This window comes from Argiope bruennichi, chromosome 8, assembly GCF_947563725.1.
Source record: "Argiope bruennichi chromosome 8, qqArgBrue1.1, whole genome shotgun sequence".
Lineage (NCBI taxonomy): Eukaryota > Metazoa > Arthropoda > Arachnida > Araneae > Araneidae > Argiope > Argiope bruennichi.
The window spans coordinates 1,980,617-2,006,562 of NC_079158.1; positions in this window are offsets into that span (position 1 = coordinate 1,980,617).

Below are 25,946 nucleotides of genomic sequence, written 5' to 3' on the forward strand. Positions count from 1 at the left end.
ATATTTCTCCATTATTCATAGCGTTACTATGAATCATTCCAAATCATATATTTCAAAACAATATTATAAATTTAATATATTTCTATATTTTATCGGAATTTTAAGAGTCAAGATCCCGCACATGCGCAGAATCTATTAATTATCTTAGCATTGTGCTTTTAAAACCAGATTTACACAATACTGAAAACTTATTGCCGAGTCGTAATAAGAGTCTTTGACCATTCAGAAACTCTCGAGGTACGAGTCTTGGTGGCTAGATCGGCAGGGTGTGTCTTTGTATTTTGCTGGTCTTCTGTTCGAATCTCGAGATCGACAAATAATTTATAATTTTTCTTTTTTTTAAATAAATTTTATCTTTATTTCTCCATTATTCATAGAGTTACTATGAATCATTCCAAATCATATATTTCAAAACAATATTATAAATTTAAAATATTTCTATATTTTATCGGAATTTTTAGAGTGAAGTTCCCGCACATGCGCAGAATCAATTAATATTCTTAGCTTTGTGCTTTTAAAACCAGATTTACACAATACTTAAAACTTATTGCCGAGTCGTAATGAGAATCTTTGACCCTTCAGAAGCTCTCGAGGTACGCGTCTTGGTGGCTAGATCGGCAGGGTTTGTCATTGTATTTTGCTGGTCTTCTGTTCGAATCTCGAGATCGACAAAGATTTTATAATTTTTCTTTTTTTTAAATAAATTTTATCTATATTTCTCCATTATTCATAGAGTTACTATGAATCATTCCAAATCATATATTTCAAAACAATATTATAAATTTAAAATATATCTATATTTTATCGGAATTTTAAGAGTCAAATTCCCGCACATGCGCAGAATCAATTAATATTCTTAGCATTGTGCTTTTAAGACCAGATTTACACAATACTTAAAACATATTGCCGAGTCGTAATGAGAATCTTTGACCCTTCAGAAGCTCTCGAGGTACGAGTCTTGGTGGCTAGATCGGCAGGGTGTGTCATTGTATTTTGCTGGTCTTCTATTCGAATCTTGAGATCGACAAATAATTTATAATTTTTCTTTTTTTTAAATAAATTTTATCTTTTTTTCTCCATTAATCATAGAGTTACTATGAAACATTCCAAATCATATATTTCAAAACAATAATATAAATTTAAAATATTTCTATATTTTATCGGAATTTTAAGAATCAAGTTCCCGCACATGCGCAGAATCTATTAATCTTCTTAGCATTGTGCTTTTAAAACCAGATTTACACAATACTTAAAACTTATTGCCGAGTCGTAATAAGAGTCTTTGACCATTCAGAAACTCTCGAGGTACGAGTGTTGGTGGCTAGATCGGCAGGGTGTGTCATTGTATTTTACTGGTCTTCTGTTCGAATCTCGAGATCGACAAATAATTTATAATTTTTCTTTTTTTTAAATAAATTTTATCTTTATTTCTCAATTATTCATAGAGTTACTATGAATCATTCCAAATCATATATTTCAAAACAATATTATAAATTTAATATATTTCTATATTTTATCGGAATTTTAAGAGTCAAATTCCCGCACATGCGCAGAATCTATTAATCTTCTTAGCATTGTGCTTTTAAAACCAGATTTACACAATACTTAAAACTTATTGCCGAGTCGTAATAAGAGTCTTTGACCATTCAGAAACTCTCGAGGTACGAGTCTTGGTGGCTAGATCGGCAGGGTGTGTCTTTGTATTTTGCTGGTCTTCTGTTCGAATCTCGAGATCGACAAATAATTTATAATTTTTCTTTTTTTTAAATAAATTTTATCTTTATTTCTCAATTATTCATAGAGTTACTATGAATCATTCCAAATCATATATTTCAAAACAATATTATAAATTTAATATATTTCTATATTTTATCGGAATTTTAAAAGTCAAATTCCCGCACATGCGCAGAATCTATTAATCTTCTTAGCATTGTGCTTTTAAAACCAGATTTACACAATACTTAAAACTTATTGCCGAGTCGTAATAAGAGTCTTTGACCATTCAGAAATTCTCGAGGTACGAGTCTTGGTGGCTAGATCGGCAGGGTGTGTCATTGTATTTTGCTGGTCTTCTGTTCGAATCTCGAGATCGACAAATAATTTATAATTTTTCTTTTTTTAAATAAATTTTGTCTTTATTTCTCCATTATTCATAGAGTTACTATGAATCATTCCAAATCATATATTTCAAAACAATAATATAAATTTAAAATATTTCTTTATTTTATCGGAATTTTAAGAGTCATTTTCCCGCACATGCGCAGAATCTATTAATATTCTTACCATTGTGCTTTTAAAACCAGATTTACACAATACGTAAAACTTATTGCCGAGTCGTAATGAGAATCTTTGACCCTTCAGCAGCTCTCGAGGTACGAGTCTTGGTGGCTAGATCGGCAGGGTGTGTCATTGTATTTTGCTGGTCTTCTGTTCGAATCTCGAGATCGACAAATAATTTATAATTTTTCTTTTTTTTAAATAAATTTTATCTATATTTCTCCATTATTCATAGCGTTACTATGAATCATTCCAAATCATATATTTCAAAACAATATTATAAATTTAAAATATTTCTTTAATTTATCGTAATTTTAAGAATCAAGTTCCCGCACATGCGCAGAATCTATTAATCTTCTTAGCATTGTGCTTTTAAAACCAGATTTACACAATACTTAAAACTTATTGCCGAGTCGTTATAAAAGTCTTTGACCATTCAGAAACTCTCGAGGTACGAGTCTTGGTGGCTAGATCGGCAGGGTGTGTCATTGTATTTTGCTGGTATTCTGTTCGAATCTCAAAATCGACAAATATTTTATAATTTTTCTTTTTTTTAAATCAATTTTATCTTTTTTTCTCCATTAATCATAGAGTTACTATGAAACATTCCAAATCATATATTTCAAAACAATAATATAAATTTAAAATATTTCTATATTTTATCGGAATTTTAAGAATCAAGTTCCCGCACATGCGCAGAATCTATTAATCTTCTTAGCATTGTGCTTTTAAAACCAGATTTACACAATACTTAAAACTTATTGCCGAGTCGTAATAAGAGTCTTTGACCATTCAGAAACTCTCGAGGTACGAGTGTTGGTGGCTAGATCGGCAGGGTGTGTCATTGTATTTTACTGGTCTTCTGTTCGAATCTCGAGATCGACAAATAATTTATAATTTTTCTTTTTTTTAAATAAATTTTATCTTTATTTCTCAATTATTCATAGAGTTACTATGAATCATTCCAAATCATATATTTCAAAACAATATTATAAATTTAATATATTTCTATATTTTATCGGAATTTTAAGAGTCAAATTCCCGCACATGCGCAGAATCTATTAATCTTCTTAGCATTGTGCTTTTAAAACCAGATTTACACAATACTTAAAACTTATTGCCGAGTCGTAATAAGAGTCTTTGACCATTCAGAAACTCTCGAGGTACGAGTCTTGGTGGCTAGATCGGCAGGGTGTGTCTTTGTATTTTGCTGGTCTTCTGTTCGAATCTCGAGATCGACAAATAATTTATAATTTTTCTTTTTTTTAAATAAATTTTATCTTTATTTCTCAATTATTCATAGAGTTACTATGAATCATTCCAAATCATATATTTCAAAACAATATTATAAATTTAATATATTTCTATATTTTATCGGAATTTTAAGAGTCAAATTCCCGCACATGCGCAGAATCTATTAATCTTCTTAGCATTGTGCTTTTAAAACCAGATTTACACAATACTTAAAACTTATTGCCGAGTCGTAATAAGAGTCTTTGACCATTCAGAAATTCTCGAGGTACGAGTCTTGGTGGCTAGATCGGCAGGGTGTGTCATTGTATTTTGCTGGTCTTCTGTTCGAATCTCGAGATCGACAAATAATTTATAATTTTTCTTTTTTTAAATAAATTTTGTCTTTATTTCTCCATTATTCATAGAGTTACTATGAATCATTCCAAATCATATATTTCAAAACAATAATATAAATTTAAAATATTTCTTTATTTTATCGGAATTTTAAGAGTCATTTTCCCGCACATGCGCAGAATCTATTAATATTCTTAGCATTGTGCTTTTAAAACCAGATTTACACAATACTTAAAACTTATTGCCGAGTCGTAATGAGAATCTTTGACCCTTCAGCAGCTCTCGAGGTACGAGTCTTGGTGGCTAGATCGGCAGGGTGTGTCATTGTATTTTGCTGGTCTTCTGTTCGAATCTCGAGATCGACAAATAATTTATAATTTTTCTTTTTTTTAAATAAATTTTATCTATATTTCTCCATTATTCATAGCGTTACTATGAATCATTCCAAATCATATATTTCAAAACAATATTATAAATTTAAAATATTTCTTTAATTTATCGTAATTTTAAGAATCAAGTTCCCGCACATGCGCAGAATCTATTAATCTTCTTAGCATTGTGCTTTTAAAACCAGATTTACACAATACTTAAAACTTATTGCCGAGTCGTTATAAAAGTCTTTGACCATTCAGAAACTCTCGAGGTACGAGTCTTGGTGGCTAGATCGGCAGGGTGTGTCATTGTATTTTGCTGGTATTCTGTTCGAATCTCAAAATCGACAAATATTTTATAATTTTTCTTTTTTTTAAATCAATTTTATCTTTTTTTCTCCATTAATCATAGAGTTACTATGAAACATTCCAAATCATATATTTCAAAACAATAATATAAATTTAAAATATTTCTATATTTTATCGGAATTTTAAGAATCAAGTTCCCGCACATGCGCAGAATCTATTAATCTTCTTAGCATTGTGCTTTTAAAACCAGATTTACACAATACTTAAAACTTATTGCCGAGTCGTAATAAGAGTCTTTGACCATTCAGAAACTCTCTAGGTACGAGTGTTGGTGGCTAGATCGGCAGGGTGTGTCATTGTATTTTACTGGTCTTCTGTTCGAATCTCGAGATCGACAAATAATTTATAATTTTTCTTTTTTTTAAATAAATTTTATCTTTATTTCTCAATTATTCATAGAGTTACTATGAATCATTCCAAATCATATATTTCAAAACAATATTATAAATTTAATATATTTCTATATTTTATCGGAATTTTAAGAGTCAAATTCCCGCACATGCGCAGAATCTATTAATCTTCTTAGCATTGTGCTTTTAAAACCAGATTTACACAATACTTAAAACTTATTGCCGAGTCGTAATAAGAGTCTTTGACCATTCAGAAACTCTCGAGGTACGAGTCTTGGTGGCTAGATCGGCAGGGTGTGTCTTTGTATTTTGCTGGTCTTCTGTTCGAATCTCGAGATCGACAAATAATTTATAATTTTTCTTTTTTTTAAATAAATTTTATCTTTATTTCTCAATTATTCATAGAGTTACTATGAATCATTCCAAATCATATATTTCAAAACAATATTATAAATTTAATATATTTCTATATTTTATCGGAATTTTAAGAGTCAAATTCCCGCACATGCGCAGAATCTATTAATCTTCTTAGCATTGTGCTTTTAAAACCAGATTTACACAATACTTAAAACTTATTGCCGAGTCGTAATAAGAGTCTTTGACCATTCAGAAATTCTCGAGGTACGAGTCTTGGTGGCTAGATCGGCAGGGTGTGTCATTGTATTTTGCTGGTCTTCTGTTCGAATCTCGAGATCGACAAATAATTTATAATTTTTCTTTTTTTAAATAAATTTTGTCTTTATTTCTCCATTATTCATAGAGTTACTATGAATCATTCCAAATCATATATTTCAAAACAATAATATAAATTTAAAATATTTCTTTATTTTATCGGAATTTTAAGAGTCATTTTCCCGCACATGCGCAGAATCTATTAATATTCTTAGCATTGTGCTTTTAAAACCAGATTTACACAATACTTAAAACTTATTGCCGAGTCGTAATGAGAATCTTTGACCCTTCAGCAGCTCTCGAGGTACGAGTCTTGGTGGCTAGATCGGCAGGGTGTGTCATTGTATTTTGCTGGTCTTCTGTTCGAATCTCGAGATCGACAAATAATTTATAATTTTTCTTTTTTTTAAATAAATTTTATCTATATTCCTCCATTATTCATAGCGTTACTATGAATCATTCCAAATCATATATTTCAAAACAATATTATAAATTTAAAATATTTCTTTAATTTATCGTAATTTTAAGAATCAAGTTCCCGCACATGCGCAGAATCTATTAATCTTCTTAGCATTGTGCTTTTAAAACCAGATTTACACAATACTTAAAACTTATTGCCGAGTCGTTATAAAAGTCTTTGACCATTCAGAAACTCTCGAGGTACGAGTCTTGGTGGCTAGATCGGCAGGGTGTGTCATTGTATTTTGCTGGTATTCTGTTCGAATCTCAAAATCGACAAATATTTTATAATTTTTCTTTTTTTTAAATCAATTTTATCTTTATTTCTCCATTATTCATAGAGTTACTATGAATCATTCCAAATCATATATTTCAAAACAATAATATAAATTTAAAATATTTCTATATTTTATCGGAATTTTACGAGTCAAGTTCCCGCACATGCGCAGAATCTATTAATATTCTTAGCATTGTGCTTTTAAAACCAGATTTACACAATACTTAATACTTATTGCTGAGTCGTAATGAGAATCGTTGACCCTTCAGAAGCTCTCGAGGTACGAGTCTTGGTGGCTAGATCGGCAGGGTGTGTCTTTGTATTTTGCTGGTCTTCTGTTCGAATCTCGAGATCGACAAATAATTTATAATTTTTCTTTTTTTTAAATAAATTTCATCTTTTTTTCTCCATTAATCATAGAGTTACTATGAAACATTCCAAATCATATATTTCAAAACAATAATATAAATTTATAATATTTCTATATTTTATCGGAATTTTAAGAGTCAAGTTCCCGCACATGCGCAGAATGTATTAATATTCTTAGCATTGTGCTTTTAAAACCAGATTTACACAATACTTAAAACTTATTGCCGAGTCGTAATAAGAGTCTTTGACCATTCAGAAACTCTCGAGGTACGAGTCTTGGTGGCTAGATCGACAGGGTGTGTCATTGTATTTTGCTGGTATTCTGTTCGAATCTCGAGATCGACAAATAATTTATAATTTTTCTTTTTTTTAAATAAATTTTATCTTTATTTCTCAATTATTCATAGAGTTACTATGAATCATTCCAAATCATATATTTCAAAACAATATTATAAATTTAATATATTTCTATATTTTATCGGAATTTTACGAGTCAAGTTCCCGCACATGCGCAGAATCTATTAATTATCTTAGCATTGTGCTTTTAAAACCAGATTTACACAATACTTAAAACTTATTGCCGAGTCGTAATGAGAATCTTTGACCCTTCAGAAGCTCTCGAGGTACGAGTCTTGGTGGCTAGATCGGCAGGGTGTGTCATTGTATTTTGCTGGTCTTCTGTTCGAATCTCGAGATCGACAAATAATTTATAATTTTTCTTTTTTTTAAATAAATTTTATCTGTATTTCTCCATTATTCATAGCGTTACTATGAATCATTCCAAATCATATATTTCAAAACAATATTATAAATTTAATAAATTTCTATATTTTATCGGAATTTTAAGAGTCAAGTTCCCGCACATGCGCAGAATCTATTAATTATCTTAGCATTGTGCTTTTAAAACCAGATTTACACAATACTTAAAAATTATTGCCGAGTCGTAATGAGAATCTTTGACCCCTCAGAAGCTCTGGAGGTACGAGTCTTGGTGGCTAGATCGGCAGGGTGTGTCATTGTACTTTGCTGGTCTTCTGTTCGAATCTCGAGATCGACAAACAATTTATAATTTTTCTTTTTTTTAAATAAATTTTATCTTTATTTCTCCATTATTCATAGAGTTTTTATGAATCATTCCAAATCATATATTTCAAAACAATATTATAAATTTAATATATTTCTATATTTTATCGGAATTTTAAGAGTCAAGATCCCGCACATGCGCAGAATCTATTAATTATCTTAGCATTGTGCTTTTAAAACCAGATTTACACAATACTTAAAACTTATTGCCGAGTCGTAATGAGAATCTTTGACCCTTCAGAAGCTCTCGAGGTACGAGTCTTGGTGGCTAGATCGGCAGGGTGTGTCATTGTATTTTGCTGGTCTTCTGTTCGAATCTCGAGATCGACAAATAATTTATAATTTTTCTTTTTTTTAAATAAATTTTATCTGTATTTCTCCATTATTCATAGCGTTACTATGAATCATTCCAAATCATATATTTCAAAACAATATTATAAATTTAATATATTTCTATATTTTATCGGAATTTTAAGAGTCAAGTTCCCGCACATGCGAAGAATCTATTAATTATCTTAGCATTGTGCTTTTAAAACCAGATTTACACAATACTTAAAAATTATTGCCGAGTCGTAATGAGAATCTTTGACCCCTCAGAAGCTCTGGAGGTACGAGTCTTGGTGGCTAGATCGGCAGGGTGTGTCATTGTACTTTGCTGGTCTTCTGTTCGAATCTCGAGATCGACAAAAAATTTATAATTTTTCTTTTTTTTAAATAAATTTTATCTTTATTTCTCCATTATTCTTAGAGTTTTTATGAATCATTCCAAATCATATATTTCAAAACAATATTATAAATTTAATATATTTCTATATTTTATCGGAATTTTAAGAGTCAAGATCCCGCACATGCGCAGAATCTATTAATTATCTTAGCATTGTGCTTTTAAAACCAGATTTACACAATACTTAAAACTTATTGCCGAGTCGTAATGAGAATCTTTGACCCTTCAGCAGCTCTCGAGGTACGAGTCTTGGTGGCTAGATCGGCAGGGTGTGTCATTGTATTTTGCTGGTCTTCTATTCGAATCTCGAGATCGACAAATAATTTATAATTTTTCTTTTTTTTAAATAAATTTTATCTATATTTCTCCATTATTCATAGCGTTACTATGAATCATTCCAAATCATATATTTCAAAACAATATTATAAATTTAAAATATTTCTTTAATTTATCGTAATTTTAAGAATCAAGTTCCCGCACATGCGCAGAATCTATTAATCTTCTTAGCATTGTGCTTTTAAAACCAGATTTACACAATACTTAAAACTTATTGCCGAGTCGTTATAAAAGTCTTTGACCATTCAGAAACTCTCGAGGTACGAGTCTTGGTGGCTAGATCGGCAGGGTGTGTCATTGTATTTTGCTGGTATTCTGTTCGAATCTCAAAATCGACAAATATTTTATAATTTTTCTTTTTTTTAAATAAATTTTATCTTTATTTCTCCATTATTCATAGAGTTACTATGAATCATTCCAAATCATATATTTCAAAACAATCATATAAATTTAAAATATTTCTATATTTTATCGGAATTTTACGAGTCAAGTTCCCGCACATGCGCAGAATCTATTAATATTCTTAGCATTGTGCTTTTAAAACCAGATTTACGCAATACTTAATACTTATTGCTGAGTCGTAATGAGAATCGTTGATCCTTCAGAAGCTCTCGAGGTACGAGTCTTGGTGGCTAGATCGGCAGGGTGTGTCTTTGTATTTTGCTGGTCTTCTGTTCGAATCTCGAGATCGACAAATAATTTATAATTTTTCTTTTTTTTAAATAAATTTTATCTTTATTTCTCAATTATTCATAGAGTTACTATGAATCATTCCAAATCATATATTTCAAAACAATATTATAAATTTAATATATTTCTATATTTTATCGGAATTTTACGAGTCAAGTTCCCGCACATGCGCAGAATCTATTAATTATCTTAGCATTGTGCTTTTAAAACCAGATTTACACAATACTTAAAACTTATTGCCGAGTCGTAATGAGAATCTTTGACCCTTCAGAAGCTCTCGAGGTACGAGTCTTGGTGGCTAGATCGGCAGGGTGTGTCATTGTATTTTGCTGGTCTTCTGTTCGAATCTCGAGATCGACAAATAATTTATAATTTTTCTTTTTTTTAAATAAATTTTATCTGTATTTCTCCATTATTCATAGCGTTACTATGAATCATTCCAAATCATATATTTCAAAACAATATTATAAATTTAATATATTTCTATATTTTATCGGAATTTTAAGAGTCAAGTTCCCGCACATGCGCAGAATCTATTAATTATCTTAGCATTGTGCTTTTAAAACCAGATTTACACAATACTTAAAAATTATTGCCGAGTCGTAATGAGAATCTTTGACCCCTCAGAAGCTCTGGAGGTACGAGTCTTGGTGGCTAGATCGGCAGGGTGTGTCATTGTACTTTGCTGGTCTTCTGTTCGAATCTCGAGATCGACAAACAATTTATAATTTTTCTTTTTTTTAAATAAATTTTATCTTTATTTCTCCATTATTCATAGAGTTTTTATGAATCATTCCAAATCATATATTTCAAAACAATATTATAAATTTAATATATTTCTATATTTTATCGGAATTTTAAGAGTCAAGATCCCGCACATGCGCAGAATCTATTAATTATCTTAGCATTGTGCTTTTAAAACCAGATTTACACAATACTTAAAACTTATTGCCGAGTCGTAATGAGAATCTTTGACCCTTCAGCAGCTCTCGAGGTACGAGTCTTGGTGGCTAGATCGGCAGGGTGTGTCATTGTATTTTGCTGGTCTTCTATTCGAATCTCGAGATCGACAAACAATTTATAATTTTTCTTTTTTTTAAATAAATTTTATCTTTATTTCTCCATTATTCATAGAGTTTTTATGAATCATTCCAAATCATATATTTCAAAACAATATTATAAATTTAATATATTTCTATATTTTATCGGAATTTTAAGAGTCAAGATCCCGCACATGCGCAGAATCTATTAATTATCTTAGCATTGTGCTTTTAAAACCAGATTTACACAATACTTAAAACTTATTGCCGAGTCGTAATGAGAATCTTTGACCCTTCAGCAGCTCTCGAGGTACGAGTCTTGGTGGCTAGATCGGCAGGGTGTGTCATTGTATTTTGCTGGTCTTCTGTTCGAATCTCGAGATCGACAAATAATTTATAATTTTTCTTTTTTTTAAATAAATTTTATCTATATTTCTCCATTATTCATAGCGTTACTATGAATCATTCCAAATCATATATTTCAAAACAATATTATAAATTTAAAATATTTCTTTAATTTATCGTAATTTTAAGAATCAAGTTCCCGCACATGCGCAGAATCTATTAATCTTCTTAGCATTGTGCTTTTAAAACCAGATTTACACAATACTTAAAACTTATTGCCGAGTCGTTATAAAAGTCTTTGACCATTCAGAAACTCTCGAGGTACGAGTCTTGGTGGCTAGATCGGCAGGGTGTGTCTTTGTATTTTGCTGGTCTTCTGTTCGAATCTCGAGATCGACAAATAATTTATAATTTTTCTTTTTTTTAAATAAATTTTATCTTTATTTCTCCATTATTCATAGAGTTACTATGAATCATTCCAAACCATATATTTCAAAACAATATTATAAATTTAAAATATTTCTATATTTTATCGGAATTTTTAGAGTGAAGTTCCCGCACATGCGCAGAATCTATTAATTATCTTAGCATTGTGCTTTTAAAACAAGATTTACACAATACATAAAACTTATTGCCGAGTCGTAATGAGAATCTTTGACCCTTCAGCAGCTCTCGAGGTACGAGTCTTGGTGGCTAGATCGGCAGGGTGTGTCATTGTATTTTGCTGGTCTTCTGTTCGAATCTCGAGATCGACAAATAATTTATAATTTTTCTTTTTTTTAAATAAATTTTATCTTTATTTCTCAATTATTCATAGAGTTACTATGAATCATTCCAAATCATATATTTCAAAAGAATATTATAAATTTAATATATTTCTATATTTTATCGGAATTTTACGAGTCAAGTTCCCGCACATGCGCAGAATCTATTAATTATCTTAGCATTGTGCTTTTAAAACCAGATTTACACAATACTTAAAACTTATTGCCGAGTCGTAATGAGAATCTTTGACCCTTCAGAAGCTCTCGAGGTACGAGTCTTGGTGGCTAGATCGGCAGGGTGTGTCATTGTATTTTGCTGGTCTTCTGTTCGAATCTCGAGATCGACAAACAATTTATAATTTTTCTTTTTTTTAAATAAATTTTATCTTTATTTCTACATTATTCATAGAGTTTTTATGAATCATTCCAAATCATATATTTCAAAACAATATTATAAATTTAATATATTTCTATATTTTATCGGAATTTTAAGAGTCAAGATCCCGCACATGCGCAGAATCTATTAATTATCTTAGCATTGTGCTTTTAAAACCAGATTTACACAATACTTAAAACTTATTGCCGAGTCGTAATGAGAATCTTTGACAATTCATTAGCTCTCGAGGTACGAGTCTTGGTGGCTAGATCGGCAGGGTGTGTCATTGTATTTTGCTGGTCTTCTGTTCGAATCTCGAGATCGACAAATAATTTATAATTTTTCTTTTTTTTAAATAAATTTTATCTATATTTCTCCATTATTCCTAGCGTTACTATGAATCATTCCAAATCATATATTTCAAAACAATATTATAAATTTAAAATATTTCTTTAATTTATCGTAATTTTAAGAATCAAGTTCCCGCACATGCGCAGAATCTATTAATCTTCTTAGCATTGTGCTTTTAAAACCAGATTTACACAATACTTAAAACTGATTGCCGAGTCGTTATAAAAGTCTTTGACCATTCAGAAACTCTCGAGGTACGAGTCTTGGTGGCTAGATCGGCAGGGTGTGTCATTGTATTTTGCTGGTATTCTGTTCGAATCTCAAGATCGACAAATAATTTATAATTTTTCTTTTTTTTAAATAAATTTTATCTTTATTTCTCCATTATTCATAGAGTTACTATGAATCATTCCAAATCATATATTTCAAAACAATAATATAAATTTAAAATATTTCTATATTTTATCGGAATTTTATGAGTCAAGTTCCCGCACATGCGCAGAATCTATTAATTATCTTAGCATTGTGCTTTTAAAACCAGATTTACACAATACTTAAAACTTATTGCCGAGTCGTAATGAGAATCTTTGACCCTTCAGCAGCTCTCGAGGTACGAGTCTTGGTGGCTAGATCGGCAGGGTGTGTCATTGTATTTTGCTGGTCTTCTGTTCGAATCTCGAGATCGACAAATAATTTATAATTTTTCTTTTTTTTAAATAAATTTTATCTGTATTTCTCCATTATTCATAGCGTTACTATGAATCATTCCAAATCATATATTTCAAAACAATATTATAAATTTAATATATTTCTATATTTTATCGGAATTTTAAGAGTCAAGTTCCCGCACATGCGCAGAATCTATTAATTATCTTAGCATTGTGCTTTTAAAACCAGATTTACACAATACTTAAAAATTATTGCCGAGTCGTAATGAGAATCTTTGACCCCTCAGAAGCTCTGGAGGTACGAGTCTTGGTGGCTAGATCGGCAGGGTGTGTCATTGTACTTTGCTGGTCTTCTGTTCGAATCTCGAGATCGACAAACAATTTATAATTTTTCTTTTTTTTAAATAAATTTTATCTTTATTTCTCCATTATTCATAGAGTTTTTATGAATCATTCCAAATCATATATTTCAAAACAATATTATAAATTTAATATATTTCTATATTTTATCGGAATTTTAAGAGTCAAGATCCCGCACATGCGCAGAATCTATTAATTATCTTAGCATTGTGCTTTTAAAACCAGATTTACACAATACTTAAAACTTATTGCCGAGTCGTAATGAGAATCTTTGACCCTTCAGCAGCTCTCGAGGTACGAGTCTTGGTGGCTAGATCGGCAGGGTGTGTCATTGTATTTTGCTGGTCTTCTGTTCGAATCTCGAGATCGACAAATAATTTATAATTTTTCTTTTTTTTAAATAAATTTTATCTATATTTCTCCATTATTCATAGCGTTACTATGAATCATTCCAAATCATATATTTCAAAACAATATTATAAATTTAAAATATTTCTTTAATTTATCGTAATTTTAAGAATCAAGTTCCCGCACATGCGCAGAATCTATTAATCTTCTTAGCATTGTGCTTTTAAAACCAGATTTACACAATACTTAAAACTTATTGCCGAGTCGTTATAAAAGTCTTTGACCATTCAGAAACTCTCGAGGTACGAGTCTTGGTGGCTAGATCGGCAGGGTGTGTCTTTGTATTTTGCTGGTCTTCTGTTCGAATCTCGAGATCGACAAATAATTTATAATTTTTCTTTTTTTTAAATAAATTTTATCTTTATTTCTCCATTATTCATAGAGTTACTATGAATCATTCCAAACCATATATTTCAAAACAATATTATAAATTTAAAATATTTCTATATTTTATCGGAATTTTTAGAGTGAAGTTCCCGCACATGCGCAGAATCTATTAATTATCTTAGCATTGTGCTTTTAAAACAAGATTTACACAATACATAAAACTTATTGCCGAGTCGTAATGAGAATCTTTGACCCTTCAGCAGCTCTCGAGGTACGAGTCTTGGTGGCTAGATCGGCAGGGTGTGTCATTGTATTTTGCTGGTCTTCTGTTCGAATCTCGAGATCGACAAATAATTTATAATTTTTCTTTTTTTTAAATAAATTTTATCTTTATTTCTCAATTATTCATAGAGTTACTATGAATCATTCCAAATCATATATTTCAAAAGAATATTATAAATTTAATATATTTCTATATTTTATCGGAATTTTACGAGTCAAGTTCCCGCACATGCGCAGAATCTATTAATTATCTTAGCATTGTGCTTTTAAAACCAGATTTACACAATACTTAAAACTGATTGCCGAGTCGTTATAAAAGTCTTTGACCATTCAGAAACTCTCGAGGTACGAGTCTTGGTGGCTAGATCGGCAGGGTGTGTCATTGTATTTTGCTGGTATTCTGTTCGAATCTCAAGATCGACAAATAATTTATAATTTTTCTTTTTTTTAAATAAATTTTATCTTTATTTCTCCATTATTCATAGAGTTACTATGAATCATTCCAAATCATATATTTCAAAACAATAATATAAATTTAAAATATTTCTATATTTTATCGGAATTTTATGAGTCAAGTTCCCGCACATGCGCAGAATCTATTAATTATCTTAGCATTGTGCTTTTAAAACCAGATTTACACAATACTTAAAACTTATTGCCGAGTCGTAATGAGAATCTTTGACCCTTCAGCAGCTCTCGAGGTACGAGTCTTGGTGGCTAGATCGGCAGGGTGTGTCATTGTATTTTGCTGGTCTTCTGTTCGAATCTCGAGATCGACAAATAATTTATAATTTTTCTTTTTTTTAAATAAATTCTATCTATATTACTCCATTATTCATAGCGTTACTATGAATCATTCCAAATCATATATTTAAAAACAATATTATAAATTTAAAATATTTCTTTAATTTATCGTAATTTTAAGAGTCAAGTTCCCGCACATGCGCAGAATGTATTAATTATCTTAGCATTGTGCTTTTAAAACCAGATTTACACAATACTTAATACTTATTGCCGAGTCGTAATGAGAATCGTTGACCCTTCAGAAGCTCTCGAGGTACGAGTCTTGGTGGCTAGATCGGCAGGGTGTGTCTTTGTATTTTGCTGGTCTTCTGTTCGAATCTCGAGATCGACAAATAATTTATAATTTTTCTTTTTTTTAAATAAATTTTATCTTTTTTTCTCCATTAATCATAGAGTTACTATGAAACATTCCAAATCATATATTTCAAAATAATAATATAAATTTAAAATATTTCTATATTTTATCGGAATTTTAAGAGTCAAGTTCCCGCACATGCGATGAATCTATTAATATTCTTAGCATTGTGCTTTTAAAACCAGATTTACACAATACATAAAACTTATTGCCGAGTCGTAATGAGAATCTTTGACCCTTCAGAAGCTCTCGAGGTACGAGTCTTGGTGGCTAGATCGGCAGGGTGTGTCATTGTATTTTGCTGGTCTTCTGTTCGAATCTCGAGATCGACAAATAATTTATAATTTTTCTTTTTTTTAAATAAATTTTATCTTTATTTCTCAATTATTCATAGAGTTACTATGAATCATTCCAAATCATATATTTCAAAACAATATTATAAATTTAATATATTTCTATATTTTATCGGAATTTTAAGAGTCAAATTCCCGCACATGTGCAGAATCTATTAATTATCTTAGCATTGTGCTTTTAAAACCAGATTTACACAATACTTAAAACTTATTGCCGAGTCGTAATGAGAATCTGTGACCCTTCAGAAGCTCTCTAGGTACGAGTTTTGGTGGCTAGATCGGCAGGGTGTGTCATTGTATTTTGCTGGTCTTCTGTTCGAATCTTGAGATCGACAAATAATTTATAATTTTTCTTTTTTTTAAATAAATTTTATCTTTATTTCTCCATTATTCATAGCGTTACTATGAATCATTCCAAATCATATATTTCAAAACAATATTATAAATTTAAAATATTTCTTTAATTTATCGTAATTTTAAGAATCAAGTTCCCGCACATGCGCAGAATCTATTAATCTTCTTAGAATTGTGCTTTTAAAACCAGATTTACACAATACTTAAAACTTATTGCCGAGTCGTTATAAAAGTCTTTGACCATTCAGAAACTCTCGAGGTACGAGTCTTGGTGACTAGATCGGCAGGGTGTGTCTTTGTATTTTGCTGGTCTTCTGTTCGAATCTCGAGATCGACAAATAATTTATAATTTTTCTTTTTTTTAAATAAATTTTATCTTTATTTCTCCATTATTCATAGAGTTACTATGAATCATTCCAAATCATATATTTCAAAACAATATTATAAATTTAAAATATTTCTATATTTTATCGGAATTTTTAGAGTGAAGTTCCCGCACATGCGCAGACTCTATTAATTATCTTAGCATTGTGCTTTTAAAACAAGATTTACACAATACATAAAACTTATTGCCGAGTCGTAATGAGAATCTTTCACCCTTCAGCAGCTCTCGAGGTACGAGTCTTGGTGGCTAGATCGGCAGGGTGTGTCATGGTATTTTGCTGGTCTTCTGTTCGAATCTCGAGATCGACAAATAATTTATAATTTTTCTTTTTTTTAAATAAATTTTATCTTTATTTCTCAATTATTCATAGAGTTACTATGAATCATTCCAAATCATATATTTCAAAAGAATATTATAAATTTAATATATTTCTATATTTTATCGGAATTTTACGAGTCAAGTTCCCGCACATGCGCAGAATCTATTAATTATCTTAGCATTGTGCTTTTAAAACCAGATTTACACAATACTTAAAACTTATTGCCGAGTCGTAATGAGAATCTTTGACCCTTCAGAAGCTCTCGAGGTACGGGTCTTGGTGGCTAGATCGGCAGGGTGTGTCATTGTATTTTGCTGGTCTTCTGTTCGAATCTCGAGATCGACAAATAATTTATAATTTTTCTTTTTTTTAAATAAATTTTATCTATATTTCTCCATTATTCCTAGCGTTACTATGAATCATTCCAAATCATATATTTCAAAACAATATTATAAATTTAAAATATTTCTTTAATTTATCGTAATTTTAAGAATCAAGTTCCCGCACATGCGCAGAATCTATTAATCTTCTTAGCATTGTGCTTTTAAAACCAGATTTACACAATACTTAAAACTTATTGCCGAGTCGTTATAAAAGTCTTTGACCATTCAGAAACTCTCGAGGTACGAGTCTTGGTGGCTAGATCGGCAGGGTGTGTCATTGTATTTTGCTGGTATTCTGTTCGAATCTCGAGATCGACAAATAATTTATAATTTTTCTTTTTTTTAAATAAATTTTATCTTTTTTTCTCAATTATTCATAGAGTTACTATGAATCATTCCAAATCATATATTTCAAAAGAATATTATAAATTTAATATATTTCTATATTTTATCAGAATTTTACGAGTCAAGTTCCCGCACATGCGCAGAATCTATTAATTATCTTAGCATTGTGCTTTTAAAACCAGATTTACACAATACTTAAAACATATTGCCGAGTCGTAATGAGAATCTTTGACCCTTCAGAAGCTCTCGAGGTACGAGTCTTGGTGGCTAGATCGGCAGGGTGTGTCTTTGTATTTTGCTGGTCTTCTGTTCGAATCTCGAGATCGACAAATAATTTATAATTTTTCTTTTTTTTAAATAAATTTTATCTTTATTTCTCCATTATTCATAGAGTTACTATGAATCATTCCAAATCATATATTTCAAAACAATATTATAAATTTTAAATATTTCTATATTTTATCGGAATTTTTAGAGTGAAGTTCCCGCACATGCGCAGAATCTATTAATTATCTTAGCATTGTGCTTTTAAAACCAGATTTACACAATACATAAAACTTATTGCCGAGTCGTAATGAGAATCTTTGGCCCTTCAGAAGCTCTCGAGGTACAAGTCTTGGTGGCTAGATCGGCAGGGTGTGTCATTGTATTTTGCTGGTCTTCTGTTCGAATCTCGAGATCGACAAATAATTTATAATTTTTCTTTTTTTTAAATAAATTTTATCTTTATTTCTCAATTATTCATAGAGTTACTATGAATCATTCCAAATCATATATTTCAAAACAATATTATAAATTTAATATATTTCTATATTTTATCGGAATTTTAAGAGTCAAATTCCCGCACATGTGCAGAATCTATTAATTATCTTAGCATTGTGCTTTTAAAACCAGATTTACACAATACTTAAAACTTCTTGCCGAGTCGTAATGAGAATCTTTGACCCTTCAGAAGCTCTCTAGGTACGAGTCTTGGTGGCTAGATCGGCAGGGTGTGTCATTGTATTTTGCTGGTCTTCTGTTCGAATCTCGAGATCGACAAATAATTTATAATTTTTCTTTTTTTTAAATAAATTTTATCTTTATTTCTCCATTATTCATAGAGTTACTATGAATCATTCCAAATCATATATTTCAAAACAATATTATAAATTTAAAATATTTCTATATTTTATAGGAATTTTAAGAGTTAAGTTCCCGCACATGCGCAGAATCTATTAATCTTCTTAGCATTGTGCTTTTAAAACCAGATTTACACAATACTTAAAACTTCTTGCCGAGTCGTAATAAGAGTCTTTGACCATTCAGAAACTCTCGAGGTACGAGTCTTGGTGGCTAGATCGGCAGGGTGTGTCTTTGTATTTTGCTGGTCTTCTGTTCGAATCTCGAGATCGACAAATAATTTATAATTTTTCTTTTTTTAAAATAAATTTTATCTATATTTCTCCATTATTCATAGCGTTACTATGAATCATTCCAAATCATATATTTCAAAACAATATTATAAATTTAAAATATTTCTATATTTTATCGGAATTTTTAGAGTGAAGTTCCCGCACATGCGCAGAATCTATTAATTATCTTAGCATTGTGCTTTTAAAACCAGATTTACACAATACTTAAAACTTATTGCCGAGGCGTAATAAGAGTCTTTGACCATTCAGAAACTCTCGAGGTACGAGTCTTGGTGGCTAGATCGGCAGGGTGTGTCATTGTATTTTGCTGGTCTTCTGTTCGAATCTCGAGATCGACAAATAATTTATAATTTTTCTTTTTTTTAAATAAATTTTATCTTTATTTCTCAATTATTCATAGAGTTACTATGAATCATTCCAAATCATATATTTCAAAAGAATATTATAAATTTAATATATTTCTATATTTTATCGGAATTTTACGAGTCAAGTTCCCGCACATGCGCAGAATCTATTAATTATCTTAGCATTGTGCTTTTAAAACCAGATTTACACAATACTTAAAACTTATTGCCGAGTCGTAATGAGAATCTTTGACCATTCAGAAACTCTCGAGGTACGAGTCTTGGTGGCTAGATCGGCAGGGTGTGTCATTGTATTTTGCTGGTATTCTGTTCGAATCTCAAGATCGACAAATAATTTATAATTTTTCTTTTTTTTAAATAAATTTTATCTTTATTTCTCCATTATTCATAGAGTTACTATGAATCATTCCAAATCATATATTTCAAAACAATAATATAAATTTAAAATATTTCTATATTTTATCGGAATTTTAAGAGTCAAGTTCCCGCACATGCGCAGAATCTATTAATTATCTTAGCATTGTGCTTTTAAAACCAGATTTACACAATACTTAAAACTTATTGCCGAGTCGTAATGAGAATCTTTGACCCTTCAGCAGCTCTCGAGGTACGAGTCTTGGTGGCTAGATCGGCAGGGTGTGTCATTGTATTTTGCTGGTCTTCTGTTCGAATCTCGAGATCGACAAATAATTTATAATTTTTCTTTTTTTTTAAATAAATTCTATCTATATATCTCCATTATTCATAGCGTTACTATGAATCATTCCAAATCATATATTTAAAAACAATATTATAAATTTAAAATATTTCTTTAATTTATCGTAATTTTAAGAGTCAAGTTCCCGCACATGCGCAGAATGTATTAATTATCTTAGCATTGTGCTTTTAAAACCAGATTTACACAATACTTAATACTTATTGCCGAGTCGTAATGAGAATCGTTGACCCTTCAGAAGCTCTCGAGGTACGAGTCTTGGTGGCTAGATCGGCAGGGTGTGTCTTTGTATTTTGCTGGTCTTCTGTTCGAATCTCGAGATCGACAAATAATTTATAATTTTTCTTTTTTTTAAATAAATTTTATCTGTATTTCTCCATTATTCATAGCGTTACTATGAATCATTCCAAATCATATATTTCAAAACAATATTATAAATTTAATATATTTCTATATTTTATCGGAATTTCAAGAGTCAAGTTCCCGCACATGCGCAGAATCTATTAATTATCTTAGCATTGTGCTTTTAAAACCAGATTTACACAATACTTAAAAATTATTGCCGAGTCGTAATGAGAATCTTTGACCCCTCAGAAGCTCTGGAGGTACGAGTCTTGGTGGCTAGATCGGCAGGGTGTGTCATTGTACTTTGCTGGTCTTCTGTTCGAATCTCGAGATCGACAAATAATTTATAATTTTTCTTTTTTTTAAATAAATTTTATCTATATTTCTCCATTATTCCTAGCGTTACTATGAATCATTCCAAATCATATATTTCAAAACAATATTATAAATTTAAAATATTTCTTTAATTTATCGTAATTTTAAGAATCAAGTTCCCGCACATGCGCAGAATCTATTAATCTTCTTAGCATTGTGCTTTTAAAACCAGATTTACACAATACTTAAAACTTATTGCCGAGTCGTTATAAAAGTCTTTGACCATTCAGAAACTCTCGAGGTACGAGTCTTGGTGGCTAGATCGGCAGGGTGTGTCATTGTATTTTGCTGGTATTCTGTTCGAATCTCAAGATCGACAAATAATTTATAATTTTTCTTTTTTTTAAATAAATTTTATCTTTATTTCTCCATTATTCATAGAGTTACTATGAATCATTCCAAATCATATATTTCAAAACAATAATATAAATTTAAAATATTTCTATATTTTATCGGAATTTTAAGAGTCAAGTTCCCGCACATGCGCAGAATCTATTAATTACCTTAGCATTGTGCTTTTAAAACCAGATTTACACAATACTTAAAACATATTGCCGAGTCGTAATGAGAATCTTTGACCCTTCAGAAGCTCTCGAGGTACGAGTCTTGGTGGCTAGATCGGCAGGGTTTGTCTTTGTATTTTGCTGGTCTTCTGTTCGAATCTCGAGATCGACAAATAATTTATAATTTTTCTTTTTTTTAAATAAATTTTATCTTTATTTCTCCATTATTCATAGAGTTACTATGAATCATTCCAAATCATATATTTCAAAACAATATTATAAATTTTAAATATTTCTATATTTTATCGGAATTTTTAGAGTGAAGTTCCCGCACATGCGCAGAATCTATTAATTATCTTAGCATTGTGCTTTTAAAACCAGATTTACACAATACATAAAACTTATTGCCGAGTCGTAATGAGAATCTTTGACCCTTCAGAAGCTCTCGAGGTACGAGTCTTGGTGGCTAGATCGGCAGGGTGTGTCATTGTATTTTGCTGGTCTTCTGTTCGAATCTCGAGATCGACAAATAATTTATAATTTTTCTTTTTTTTAATAAATTTTATCTTTATTTCTCAATTATTCATAGAGTTACTATGAACCATTCCAAATCATATATTTCAAAACAATATTATAAATTTAATATATTTCTATATTTTATCGGAATTTTAAGAGTCAAATTCCCGCACATGTGCAGAATCTATTAATTATCTTAGCATTGTGCTTTTAAAACCAGATTTACACAATACTTAAAACTTATTGCCGAGTCGTAATGAGAATCTTTGACCCTTCAGAAGCTCTCTAGGTACGAGTCTTGGTGGCTAGATCGGCAGGGTGTGTCATTGTATTTTGCTGGTCTTCTGTTCGAATCTCGAGATCGACAAATAATTTATAATTTTTCTTTTTTTTAAATAAATTTTATCTTTATTTCTCCATTATTCATAGAGTTACTATGAATCATTCCAAATCATATATTTCAAAACAATATTATAAATTTAAAATATTTCTATATTTTATAGGAATTTTAAGAGTTAAGTTCCCGCACATGCGCAGAATCTATTAATCTTCTTAGCATTGTGCTTTTAAAACCAGATTTACACAATACTTAAAACTTCTTGCCGAGTCGTAATAAGAGTCTTTGACCATTCAGAAACTCTCGAGGTACGAGTCTTGGTGGCTAGATCGGCAGGGTGTGTCTTTGTATTTTGCTGGTCTTCTGTTCGAATCTCGAGATCGACAAATAATTTATAATTTTTCTTTTTTTTAAATAAATTTTATCTTTATTTCTCCATTATTCATAGAGTTACTATGAATCATTCCAAATCATATATTTCAAAACAATATTATAAATTTAAAATATTTCTATATTTTATCGGAATTTTAAGAGTCAAGTTCCCGCACATGCGCAGAATCTATTAATATTCTTAGCAGTGTGCTTTTAAAACCAGATTTACACAATACTTAAAACTTATTGCCGAGTCGAAATGAGAATCTTTGACCCTTCAGCAGCTCTCGAGGTACGAGTCTTGGTGGCTAGATCGGCAAGGTGTGTCATTGTATTTTGCTGGTCTTCTGTTCGAATCTCGAGATCGACAAATAATTTATAATTTTTCTTTTTTTTAAATAAATTTTATCTATATTTCTCCATTATTCATAGCGTTACTATGAATCATTCCAAATCATATATTTCAAAACAATATTATAAATTTAATATATTTCTATATTTTATCGGAATTTTAAGAGTCAAGTTCCCGCACATGCGCAGAATGTATTAATTATCTTAGCATTGTGCTTTTAAAACCAGATTTACACAATACTTAAAACTTATTGCCTTGTCGTAATGAGAATCTTTGACCCTTCAGAAGCTCTCGAGGTACGAGTCTTGGTGGCTAGATCGGCAGGGTGTCTCATTGAATTTTGCTGGTCTTCTATTCGAATCTCGAGATCGACAAATAATTTATAATTTTTCTTTTTTTTAAATAAATTTTATCTATATTTCTCCATTATACATAGCGTTACTATGAATCATTCCAAATCATATATTTCAAAACAATAATATAAATTTAAAATATTTCTATATTTTATCGGAATTTTAAGAGTCAAGTTCCCGCACATGCGCAGAATCTATTAATTATCTTAGCATTGTGCTTTTAAAACCAGATTTACACAATACTTAAAACTTATTGCCGAGTCGTAATGAGAATCTTTGACCCTTCAGCAGCTCTCGAGGTACGAGTCTTGGTGGCTAGATCGGCAGGGTGTGTCATTGTATTTTGCTGGTCTTCTGTTCGAATCTCGAGATCGACAAATAATTTATAATTTTTCTTTTTTTTAAATAAATTTTATCTATATATCTCCATTATTCATAGCGTTACTATGAATCATTCCAAATCATATATTTAAAAACAATATTATAAATTTAAAATATTTCTTTAATTTATCGTAATTTTAAGAATCAAGTTCCCGCACATGCGCAGAATCTATTAATCTTCTTAGCATTGTGCTTTTAAAACCAGATTTACACAATACTTAAAACTTATTGCCGAGTCGTAATAAAAGTCTTTGACCATTCAGAAACTCTCGAGGTACGAGTCTTGGTGGCTAGATCGGCAGGGTGTGTCATTGTATTTTGCTGGTCTTCTGTTCAAATCTCGAGATCGACAAATAATTTATAATTTTTCTTTTTTTTAAATAAATTTTATCTTTATTTCTCCATTATTCATAGAGTTACTATGAATCATTCCAAATCATATATTTCAAAACAATAATATAAATTTAAAATATTTCTATATTTTATCGGAATTTTAAGAGTCAAGTTCCCGCACATGCGCAGAATGTATTAATTATCTTAGCATTGTGCTTTTAAAACCAGATTTACACAATACTTAATACTTATTGCCGAGTCGTAATGAGAATCGTTGACCCTTCAGAAGCTCTCGAGGTACGAGTCTTGGTGGCTAGATCGGCAGGGTGTGTCTTTGTATTTTGCTGGTCTTCTGTTCGAATCTCGAGATCGACAAATAATTTATAATTTTTATTTTTTTTAAATAAATTTTATCTTTTTTTCTCCATTAATCATAGAGTTACTATGAAACATTCCAAATCATATATTTCAAAACAATAATATAAATTTAAAATATTTCTATATTTTATCGGAATTTTAAGAGTCAAGTTCCCGCACATGCGCAGAATCTATTAATATTCTTAGCATTGTGCTTTTAAAACCAGATTTACACAATACTTAAAACTTATTGCCGAGTCGTAATAAGAGTCTTTGACCATTCAGAAACTCTCGAGGTACGAGTCTTGGTGGCTAGATCGACAGGGTGTGTCATTGTATTTTGCTGGTATTCTGTTCGAATCTCGAGATCGACAAATAATTTATAATTTTTCTTTTTTTTTAAATAAATTTTATCTTTATTTCTCAATTATTCATAGAGTTACTATGAATCATTCCAAATCATATATTTCAAAAGAATATTATAAATTTAATATATTTCTATATTTTATCAGAATTTTACGAGTCAAGTTCCCGCACATGCGCAGAATCTATTAATTATCTTAGCATTGTGCTTTTAAAACCAGATTTACACAATACTTAAAACATATTGCCGAGTCGTAATGAGAATCTTTTACCCTTCAGAAGCTCTCGAGGTACGAGTCTTGGTGGCTAGATCGGCAGGGTGTGTCTTTGTATTTTGCTGGTCTTCTGTTCGAATCTCGAGATCGACAAATAATTTATAATTTTTCTTTTTTTTAAATAAATTTTATCTTTATTTTTCCATTATTCATAGAGTTACTATGAATCATTCCAAATCATATATTTCAAAACAATATTATAAATTTTAAATATTTCTATATTTTATCGGAATTTTTAGAGTGAAGTTCCCGCACACGCGCAGAATCTATTAATTATCTTAGCATTGTGCTTTTAAAACCAGATTTACACAATACATAAAACTTATTGCCGAGTCGTAATGAGAATCTTTGACCCTTCAGAAGCTCTCGAGGTACGAGTCTTGGTGGCTAGATCGGCAGGATGTGTCATTGTATTTTGCTGGTCTTCTATTCGAATCTCGAGATCGACAAATAATTTATAATTTTTCTTTTTTTTAAATAAATTTTATCTTTTTTTCTCCATTAATCATAGAGTTACTATGAAACATTCCAAATCATATATTTCAAAACAATAATATAAATTTAAAATATTTCTATATTTTATCGGAATTTTAAGAATCAAGTTCCCGCACATGCGCAGAATCTATTAATCTTCTTAGCATTGTGCTTTTAAAACCAGATTTACACAATACTTAAAACTTATTGCCGAGTCGTAATAAGAGTCTTTGACCATTCAGAAACTGTCGAGGTACGAGTGTTGGTGGCTAGATCGGCAGGGTGTGTCATTGTATTTTGCTGGTCTTCTGTTCGAATCTCGAGATCGACAA